The sequence below is a fragment of the Carlito syrichta genome, unplaced genomic scaffold (assembly GCF_000164805.1).
Source record: "Carlito syrichta isolate Samal-C Ts95f unplaced genomic scaffold, Tarsius_syrichta-2.0.1 Scaffold288823, whole genome shotgun sequence".
NCBI classification, from domain to species: Eukaryota; Metazoa; Chordata; class Mammalia; order Primates; family Tarsiidae; genus Carlito; species Carlito syrichta.
In genome coordinates, this window is record NW_007232919.1 from 1,512 (window position 1) to 12,081 (window position 10,570).

Here is a 10,570-nt window from a genome sequence, read left to right on the forward strand (position 1 = left end):
GTAAGAAGTGTAGTTTCGTAAGAAACCACCAAACTGTTAAAGTACCTGTGCCATTTTACATTCCTACCAGCAATGAATGAGAATTAAACTTAAAAAAAAAATAGTTCTAATACCTTTTAGAAGAAGCTAAAGCAAAAGTGATATAGTGCTTATAAATTGAGACATGACTACTGACATTATAGTGCTCATTGTATTCTACATTTGTTTCAGGTTTAATGCATTCAAAAGGACTAATATCATACTGCAACATTTGGTAAGTTTTGACTTTGTTTTGCTGGCATTATTAGATTATATGTGTAACTTAAAATGTCATTGTTAGGGAAGTAGAGAAATACTGGCATGACATTTTTCCTTGACCTTAGTACAACATGGTTCTGAACTGTACAATGCCAACACTTGACACACATACTTTGTAGGAGGTAGCATAAAGTTATTTAAGAGCATGAATCTTACAAGTCAAGATGCCTGGATTTAAACAACAGGAAAACTACTTAATCTTGGGCAGATTACTTGGTCTCTTGCAGCTTTCCTTTTGGTATATATAAAATGAGGATAATAATAATATCTACCTTAGAATGCTTATAAATGATAGATAATGCATTTAAAAATCGAGCATAGTGCATGGCATATAATAATCATTTTGTACATGTTAGCTGTTACTGTACTAATGGTACTCTTGTAAAACTTAAATGTCCTTAGTTTATCAGATTGTAAGGAAGAAATAATTTTTATTCTTCTTATTCTTTTATATTCCTTATAGAGCCTGACAAGTACTTCACACATAAAAATAAAAAGTCATCTGATATCACTTACTACTATGCTAGATGCGTACTTGACATGCATTAACTCAATTAATTCTCATTATAGTACTATGAAGTAGACACCACAGATCTCTTATTTGCAATTCGAAAACCTGCAAACCAAAGGCTTTTTGTTAGTTTGTGACAAATGCATTTGGTGGCAAAATCTGATCTGAACAGCTCTTGTCATTATCCTAACTAGTAGGAATATTCATGGTTTGATGTACAAGTATAAAAGCATTTGATTACAGTGTACTGATCCAGACTCTACTTGGGGTATCTTATATAGCACGTAATATATACTGTTACTTTTCCAAAATCTAGAAAATTTTATAAATTAGGGGTTTGTAGCCTTATCCCTATTTAACAGACAAGAAACTGAGGGACTGAGAGGCTAAGTAACATGCCCAATGTCATACAGGTAGTAAATATGAGGCGTGATTTGAATCCAGGCAAACTGGCTTCATAGACTACCTACTGTATTCTTCTGCCAGAGTGGGCACTAAGTAACTACTGCAAGTGTTAACCGAAATGGATAGGAGGCTATGAAGCCTGAATATCCTTTCCTACCTGTCTTAGTTCATTTTCTGTTGTTTATAACAATACCTAAAACTGAGGAATGTATTTTAAAAAAGGAAATTATTTCCTACAGTTTTGGAGGCTGAGAGGTCTGATGTCAAGAGTCTGCATCTTGTGTGGGCCATTTTGTTGATGGGGATTCTCTGAAGAGTACTGAGGTAGCATAGAACATCACATGGCAAGGGGGCTGAGCATGCTAGACTGGGTCTTTCTTTTTTTTTCTTTTTTTGAGTTGGAGTCTCACTCTGTCACCCAGACTGGAGTGCAGTGGCACGCTCCCGGCCGCTGCAGCCTTGACCTGCTGGGCTCTGGCAATCCTTCCGCCTCAGCCTTCCAAGTAGCTGGAACTACAGGCGCGTGCTACCACACCCGGCTAAGATTTATTGTAGAGGTGAGGTCTCGTCAAGTTGCCCAGGCTGGTCTTGAACCTGCAGGCTCAGGCAATCTACTCACCTCAGCCTCCCAAAACACGGGATTGCAGGCTGAGCCACTGAGCCTGGCTCTTTTTTTTTTTTTTTTTTAAATAAAGCCATTTATATATTCTATTTCCATAATAACCCATTAACCCATCAACCCATTAATCCACTAACCCATTAGTTTATAATAAGTTAATCTATTCATGGGGATGGATCTCTCATGATCTCTTAAAAGACCCACTTCTCAATACTGCCACATTGGGAATTAAATTTCAGCATGAGTTTTGGAGGAGACATATATTCAAGCCATAGCACTACCCTTGTTTATTTTAGTCAGCTGATATACATGAGGTCTAAGGAGTTTCCTAGAAAAAGAACTTGGAGCAATGTCTGTGATTCGTATTTAGACATTGTACACAGGTGGAATGGGAAGACATGACAGAAGCCAGATTACTTGGGGACTGAAGTGACATCGGACAGAGATCATCTTGAGGGTAGAAAGATAAACTGGACTCTCAGGGCCTGAGGGCTGAGTGTTTCTGGGTCTCAATATTTGCATTTACATGTGCTTCAGGGATAGAGAGGTTGTATCCCAAGCAGTTCTTCTGTGGCTCTTCTAAGGGAGTCAGTAGAAAGAGGGTCATCCTTTTTATTTCAAAGAGGAGTGATGGAAGTATGCCATTGTTGGCAGTATTGCAGGCAGGGTTTTGAGAAGTAGACAGGGCTAATTTCTGATAATGGTGAGTCATTCATGATGACTCTTCCAAAATACAAGTTGGGGAATAGAACTCAGAAAGGAGGCCAAAATTCTACATTTCTGCAGATAAGGTTTATCAAGCTAATGAAAGCCAGTGGAACCTGTTTATGATGCCTCATTTGTATCCATAGGATGATTTGGACATATTCTAACTAAAACAATTTTTCATAGAAATATCTGTTTTTCTTCTTTCTCCATAACCTAAAACTCTTAAACCATATTTTAATTTAATGTGCAAAAGTTCATTTAATTTTGACCTGGGCATGGAGAAAGCTTCCAATTTTTTTTTCCTTTTAGAAAGTAGTCCTATTCAGTATGCTCAGAAAGTGATGCTGAGCATGTTATTTTCATGACAGCAGTCATGTTCTTATTTTGTATGTCCTGATGGTGTCCTAGGATAAGTATTAACTTTTTAAAACTACAGCTGAATTTTTTTAACCCCCCTCATCAAAGGTTCCTAGTTCCCAAGGATACAATAGGTAATACTGTTTTAGTTGATTCAGGCTGCTATAACAAAATACCATAAACTGGGTAGCTCATAAACAACAGAAGTTTATGTCTTACAGTTCTGGAACCTGGGATGTTCAAGATCAAGGGGCCAGCAGATTCAGTGTCTGGTGTGGACCAGCTTCCTGGTTTCATAGACAGCTGTCTGGACCTTCTCTTGGTGTCCTCATTTGGCAGAAGGAGTGAGGGAACATTCCAGGATTTCTTTTGTAAGGACACTGGTTCCATTCATAAGGACTATAATCACCTTCCAAAGGTCCTAGTTCTTATACTATCAGCTTGGGGGTTAGAATTTCAACATATGAGTTTTGGAGGGACTCAAGCATTCAGTCTGTAGTACTGAACAGGTTAATAGACTGTTATTGTGGCATGGATGCTGGCAGAAGACATGAAACTCTTGGATTAGAGACAAAAGATGTCATTATTAGTGACACAAGGAGCAACACTGAACAAGTCTTCCCTTGCTCCCCAAGTCCCATGGGAGTGATGTAGCAGGCCCACATGAATGCCTGCAGGTACAGCATATTGCATTATAGGACAGCAGTACTGAATTTGGGGAACCTGTTCATTTGTAGCAAGCTACAAGCAAGCCAGCTGTCTGTCCCAGAGGGAGGCATCACCTTCTTCCTTGAGGTTGTTCACAACAACTACAGCCCTGAAAAATGGCCCAGGCAAAGAGCACTCAGACCCTTGTGTATATGGCAATATCTGTTCATGGCATACCTAGCAATATAGTGCGAGAAATTCCAGTGCCCATACCAGATTGTGTCTTACAACTGCTAAGTTTTATTTTTTGACCTAGATAGCAGTTACAGGGGTTTTGCCTTATAATCATTCACTAAGTTCTACATTATATTTTGGGTGACTTTCTGTGTTTGTGTTTTATTTTACAATAGAAACATACAACAACTCAATTTCCAGACAAGATCATATTCTGAAGTACTGGAGGCTAGGACTGTAACATATGAGTTTTGGGGAACATAATTCAACCCATAACAGTAACATTCACAGGGGAAACTGAAACTGGGTAAGGGGAATGCATGAATTCTCTTTACTATCTTTGTATCTTTTCTGTAGATCTAAAATTATTGTTAGGGGCTCGGTGACTCAGCCTGTAATCCCATGCCTTTGGGAAGCTGAGGTGAGTGGATTGCCTGAGTCCACGGGTTCGAGACCTGCCTGGGCAACTTGGCGAGACCTCATCTCTACAATAAATCAAAATGAGCCGGGTGTGGTAGCGCGTGCCTGTAGTTCCAGCTACTTGGAAGGCTGAGGCGGAAGTATCGCCAGAGCCCAGCAGGTCTACACTGCGGTGGCCAGGAGTGGCCACTGAACTCCAGTCTGGGTGACAGAGTGAAACTCTAAAAAAAAAAAAAAAAAAATTTATTTTTAAAACTTATTTATGTAAAGTCAGATAATAGAATCTAACATTTTCACAATAAGCAGAATAAAGAGATTTTCCACATCCAATTAAACCCATAATCTCAATAAGATTTAAAGAAAAAATTCAAGGGGTAATTACAGGTAAAACATTTAAAAACAAAGCTGCCTTGGGTGGGAATGCCACTGATTTAACATTTATCATTTTCAGGTACTTTTCCATAAAGCTATCACAAAAATGGGATGCTTCAGGGATAGAGAGGATGTATCCCAAGCAGTTCTTCTGTGACTCTTCTAAGAGTGTCAGTAGAGAGTTATCCTTTCTTTTTATTTCAAAGTGGAAATATCTTGTATTCCTGTTTTAATTTAGTCACTTGCCATGGTCATCTATTCATGTCGCTACTACAGGTAATGTTGTCTCATATTTTTTTCTTTTTGATGTTTCTATTATAAAATAAAACAAACACAGAAAACCACGTGGTTCACAGGCCTTCATGAACTCTGCTCCCAATTTTAATGTATAGAGTCTAATTGTAATACATTTAAGTGTTGCATACATGTTAGCCTGCTAGGCATGTGGCACCACCCTTTCATGAATATTCATTGCTACTCCTGTAACCTGTTGATTAAGTATGCTTAGCCAGCCTGTTCAGCATTAAGTCCTGTCTTGTTCTTCCCTCCCTCAAAGTGCTTGCTCTCCACTTCTGCTGGAGGCTATGCTTCCACCCTGTGGCATGGCCAGCCTGCAGGCTGCAACCCTGTTGGAGAAACAAAGCTCTCCTTTCCAAATGTATGAACCTCCTGATTCTCCAGTTGACAGTTCATTTGTCATAGTCTGCATTCCATGTAGGAATGCCCTGACATCCTGGTTAATGAAAAAAAAGTATATACAGAGGTTGCCAAAAAAGTTTGCATTTTAAGAAAGGAAAAACTGTATTAAGATTGGTTATCATCTGTGTCCAGGCACTTCAGATTATGGCAAATATCTCTTAAAAGGTGTGTACAGTTTTTGGCACTGCCAGTATATATAGGTTGGTACTGTGGTTTGAATGTGTGTTTCTCCAAATTTCATATGTTGGAGCTTAATATACAATGTGATAATATATATGAAGAGGTGAGGCCTTTTGGGAAGTAATTAAGTCATGAGCACCCTACTCTCACCAATGAGATTAGTGCTCTTATAAAAAAGAATGAAGAGAGCCCACTATCCCTTTTGCCCTTTCCTTTCCACCCTTCCACCACATGAGGGCACAATTTGCCATCAATGAGGAGCAGGCCCTCGCCAGAGGATGAATCTGTGGGCACCTTCGTCTTGACCTCTGTAGTCTCTGGAACTGTAAGAAATAAACTTATGTTCTTTATAAATTACCCAGTTTAAGGCATTTTGTTATAGCAGCAGGAATGGACTAAGACAATTGGTGTAGGGTTTTGGCAAATGCATCCACCACCCCAATACTCTACAGTTCCATCACTTTAAAATTTCCCTTGCATCCCCTTTGTAGTCAGCCACTTCCCTCAACCTCCATTCCTCCTTCATGGCTCAAGATTAGCTGCCTTTCCTTTTTCTTTTCCTTTGTCCTCCTCCCTTTCCTCCAGCTGTAATTAGAAGCACTAAGCTCCTTAGGCCATGGTTTTGAAATGCTTCTCCTTTGAGATGAAGGCTTTTATTTTGTAAGCCTTATTTCTCTTCCTCCACTGTAGTGGGACCTCTCTAGAGCCTCGGGGATACAGGCTTGAAGTCCTTCCCCTCCCTGCAGATTAAGTCTTGTTCTGTGTGGGAGATAAGGGCAGAGGGTTTGGCAATTTGTAGGCTTCATTCTGGTTATAATTTATGGCACTACCAAAGCTGGGACTGTACCTCTCCCTATGGAGAGACTTGGTCCTATAGACCTAGAACAGATTTGAGTGCTAATGAAATAGTTGATACTGTCTTGCCTCTCAAATGTTATACCAGTTATTCTATTTGACTGAAAATTTCTTGTACTTCTGTAAGTATAAAAAAGTCATGACTGATATTACCCATGTACAGAGATTTCCTTTGAGTTAGAATTTATCTGTCAAGTTTCATGCAATGAGAAATTTTTCTAATACTCGAGCTATCTGCTTTATCAGGTACCAGAAACATTATCCATAACAGATGAATGGTTATTCACTTTAACCTAATTTTCTTAGCAGTATGTTAAAGGAACATAATTTTATGCCACGTGTTAAAGATCACTAAGGGTAACTTTATTTAGGACTACTGCAATAGGTGTAGGGACCACTGTAGCAGGGTTTTGCAGTAGGGCAGCGAGATTGGACTCAACTCCAAATACAAGAAGGAAAATTGGGAATTTATATCCAAGGAAGGGGAGAAAGTATGGGTGGGTTGGCGGATGGAAAATGTCTAAGATGAAACATAAGATTATGAGGGAATCCTGGCTGACCCAACCTAGCAGGATGACTGCTGAAAGCAGAAGTGGTGGTCAGATAACACCTGGACCATGGTAGGGGATGCAAAACCTGATCACATAGTGAGGGTGATCAGGTGTCAAGAATGGGAAATTCTTGTTGAACTGATTTATTAGTAGGATTCTTTATAAAATTGCACAGTGCAGAGGTAAACACCAAGGCAAAAAGTCAAGACCTAGTTGGAAGAGGATTCAGCAGAGCCTGACTAGTTTGGTCAGGAAGAAAATCATTGTCAAATATTAGTTCTGAAAACTCCCCAAGTCATTTAAAGGTTATGTTTGGGCGATGCGGGAACCTGGTCTGTGAAACCCTCTGCAAAGGAGAAGTGCAGTGGGTCTCTGGCTCTCGCTGCAGTGGCTGTGGGCCCCAAAATCGCAGCCTGCTCTTCGTACAGAGCTCGGCTGTTTTCACCGCTGGGACATCACAGCGGACTGGACAGCCACCGCAGCGCAGATGCCACCGCCGCTGCCGCCGGTAGCACATCGCGCCACCTGAGCCAGAGGTGATCCACGACTTCAGTCCTTGAAGCCCCTTCAGGAAGATCTGCTGGGATCGCTGCCACCTCTCCCGCGATCGAGACGTCCTGCCCGCCGTGAGTCCCCTGCCTGTGCCCTGAGGCAGGCATCCACCTCCAGTCTCTGTCGGTTCCTGTCTGGCCCCACCCCTCTGGGGCGAGCAGCTGAGATAGCGATTCAAGGTAACAACAACACCGAAACGGGAGAAACAAGCTTGAAAAAGACATAGGCCAGAGTGGTGAACAGAGGGTGATCTGAACTGTCCTTCACAGCAGACCAGGGGCAACTGACCCTAACTGCAAACTAATTTACCTGCTTGAAAAGAAAGCTAGATATCAGAACTGAAAGGACATTGGACTTAAACAAAAAGTCTCAGAGTGTGCTTCATTGATTCTGTTAGTTTAATGACTTAATTCTATTCCTACTGTATTGTTCCTTTTTTTTTTCCCTCTCCCTTTTCTTCTCTTTTCTTCTCTCTGTAAACCATATCTTTGTATAGAGGAACAGCACACCAATAACACCAATAAGGTGGTTGGTTAGCGTGTATGTTAGCATCACTGTATGTTGTTTTTTTTTTTTTTGTATGGGAATTGGTTCGTCAGTAGCTGTGGTCTGTTGTTTTTATCTGTTTCAGTATAGATCTCTCTCTCCATTTGTTGGCACACGTTTGTTTCCCCCCTTACTCCTCTATCTCTCCACCCCCCTCTTCAACCCATTGTCTGCTCCATTCTCTTCCCTCTGCTAACCACATTTTATTTCAGGGAGTAAACCTACAGCCCCACTGCATGGACAGATTCCAAGACAGTGGGAAGTCGGTTCCAGATTATCCACACACCTGTCAGTGAATACCAGGACCTGCAGATAGATTTTGAATCACAGCTCCCCCCTTAAGTAAATCTCAAAACTGCAAAAAGAACCAACCCCAACCTACAGTGCAACTCCAGAATTGAACAAAGTAAGAGGGCATACATAAAGAATAGGAGATTGAAAAAACAGAAGTAAAAACAATCCCTTTACCCCTGAATAACAGAATTAAAGAAGACAGTGACGTGGAGGGAAGGAAAAAGTAGGGAGGGGGAAAAATCGCACAAATGATGAAAAACCAAAAGAAGAATATAGGTCTCACACAGACCCTTGGGAGATGAGACACTGAGAAAACACATTCTGGAACACAAACAATGAAGAGCCCCCAGAATGACTGGTCACATGCAACAAATGAAGACATCAAGACATTAATGGGGAGAATTAAAAAAATTGAGGAGAGACTAGAGGAAAATAGGAAGGAGCTGATGTCAGAAATAACAGCAGTAAAGAATACTGTGATGGAAATGAATAACAGACTAATAAGCATGGAAAGCAGAATTAGCCAAGCAGAAGAAAGAATCTCAGAGCTTGAAGACCAAAACACAGAACTAACCCAAACTGTCAAAGCATAGAAAAGAAGCTCAAAAAGACAGAACAAAACCTGCAAGAGATGAATGATCACTTCAAGAGACTAAACCTAAGAGTAATTGGGCTTCCTGAGGCAGAGAGAGAAACAGAAGCCACACTGGAACAAATATTTCATGAAGTCATTCAAGAAAACTTCCCTCATCTCATCAAGGATGAGAAAATTCAAACACAAGAGATACAGAGAACCTCTGCAACACAACAAATGAGAACACCAACTCCGAGGCACATAATAATTTGCCTAAACAAAGTAGCTATAAAAGAAAAAATCCTAAAGGCAGCAAGAGTAAAAGGCCAGACTACCTACCAGGGAAGACCAATTAGAATAGCAGCAGATTTATCCACAGAAACCCTTCAGGCTAGGAGAGCCTGGAGCCCTATCTTCAAAGTTCTAAAAGAGAAACAATTTCAACCAAGAATAACCTACCCAGCCAAACTAAGCTTCATTAGTGAGGGAGAATTGAAATCTTTTCCAGATATCCAATCCCTAAGAACCTACACTGCCAACAGACCACCTCTACAAGAAACACTTAAGAAAGTACTGAACACAGAAGAAAAAGAAAAAAGAACAACAACATTCTTCACAGGAGTATAGGCAAAAGATTAAAAACACACATGAGCCAACTCCAGAACCCAAAGAAAGACAACAAACAAACAGGAACAACTCTGTAAGAACCTTATGACAGGGATCAACTCTTACATTTCAATTATTAGCCTAAATGTGAATGGACTAATTGCACCACTGAAAAGACATAGAATGGCAAAATGAATAAAATATCATCAGGCAACAATCTGTTGCCTTCAAGAGACTCACTTCACTAGAAAGGACACCCACAGACTCAAAGTAAGAGGATGGGAAACAAACTTTCAGGTGAACGGAATACAAAAGAAAGGAGGAGTAGCGATCTTAATTTCAGACAAAATACCCTTCAAGCTATTAAAAATCAAAAAAGATAAAAGAAGGCCACTACATAATGATAAAAGGCTCAATCCATCAACAAGAAATATCTATTCTAAACATATACGCACCCAACATAGGAGCACCAACTTTCATAAAGCAACTTCTAGGAAAACTAAAGAAAGATATTGATTCTAACACCATCATAACTGGGGACTTTAATACCCCACTCACAACCCTAGACAGATCATCAGGACAAAAAATCAGCAAGAAGATTCGGAACCTCAATGTGACTTTGGACCAAATGAACTTAATTGATACCTACAGAACACTCCATCCAAAGACCACAGAATATACATTCTACTCATCACCGCATGGAACGTATTCTAAGATCAACCACGTAATTGGCCATAAATAAAGCATAAGCAAATTTAAAAGGACCGAAATTCTACCATACACCTTCTCAGACCACAGTGGAATAAAAATAAACATTAACACCAACAAAGCGCCCCCAAAACCCACAAATACATGGACACTAAACAGCATCATGCGAAACAACTCCTGGGTCAATGATGAAATCAAAACAGAGATCAAAAGATAGCTGGAAACAAATGAAAATGAAGAAACATCTTACCAAAACCTCTGGGACGCCTTGAAAGCTGTAGTAAGAGGGGAATTTATATCCCTACAAACATACATGAAGAAAATGGAAGGATCACAAATTAACAACCTAACAAGCCACCTAAAGAAGCTGGAAAAGCAAGACCACAAAAACCCTAATTTCAGCAGAAGAATCCAGATCACCAAAATAAAAGCCC

The 10,570-nt window shown here is 40.2% G+C and overlaps 1 protein-coding gene across 1 annotated transcript in view; it reads left to right on the forward strand.

Annotated features, from left to right (window-relative positions):
• Nucleotides 1–213: 213 nt before the first annotated feature.
• The window catches only part of LOC103255999 (3-hydroxyisobutyryl-CoA hydrolase, mitochondrial-like), a 79,216-nt gene continuing 68,859 nt past the window's right edge, over nucleotides 214–10,570 (forward strand). Inside the window, exon 1 of the mRNA XM_008053891.1 lies at nucleotides 214–253. The gene's annotated coding sequence lies outside the window, so the exon portion shown is untranslated. The remainder of the gene's footprint in view (nucleotides 254–10,570) is intronic.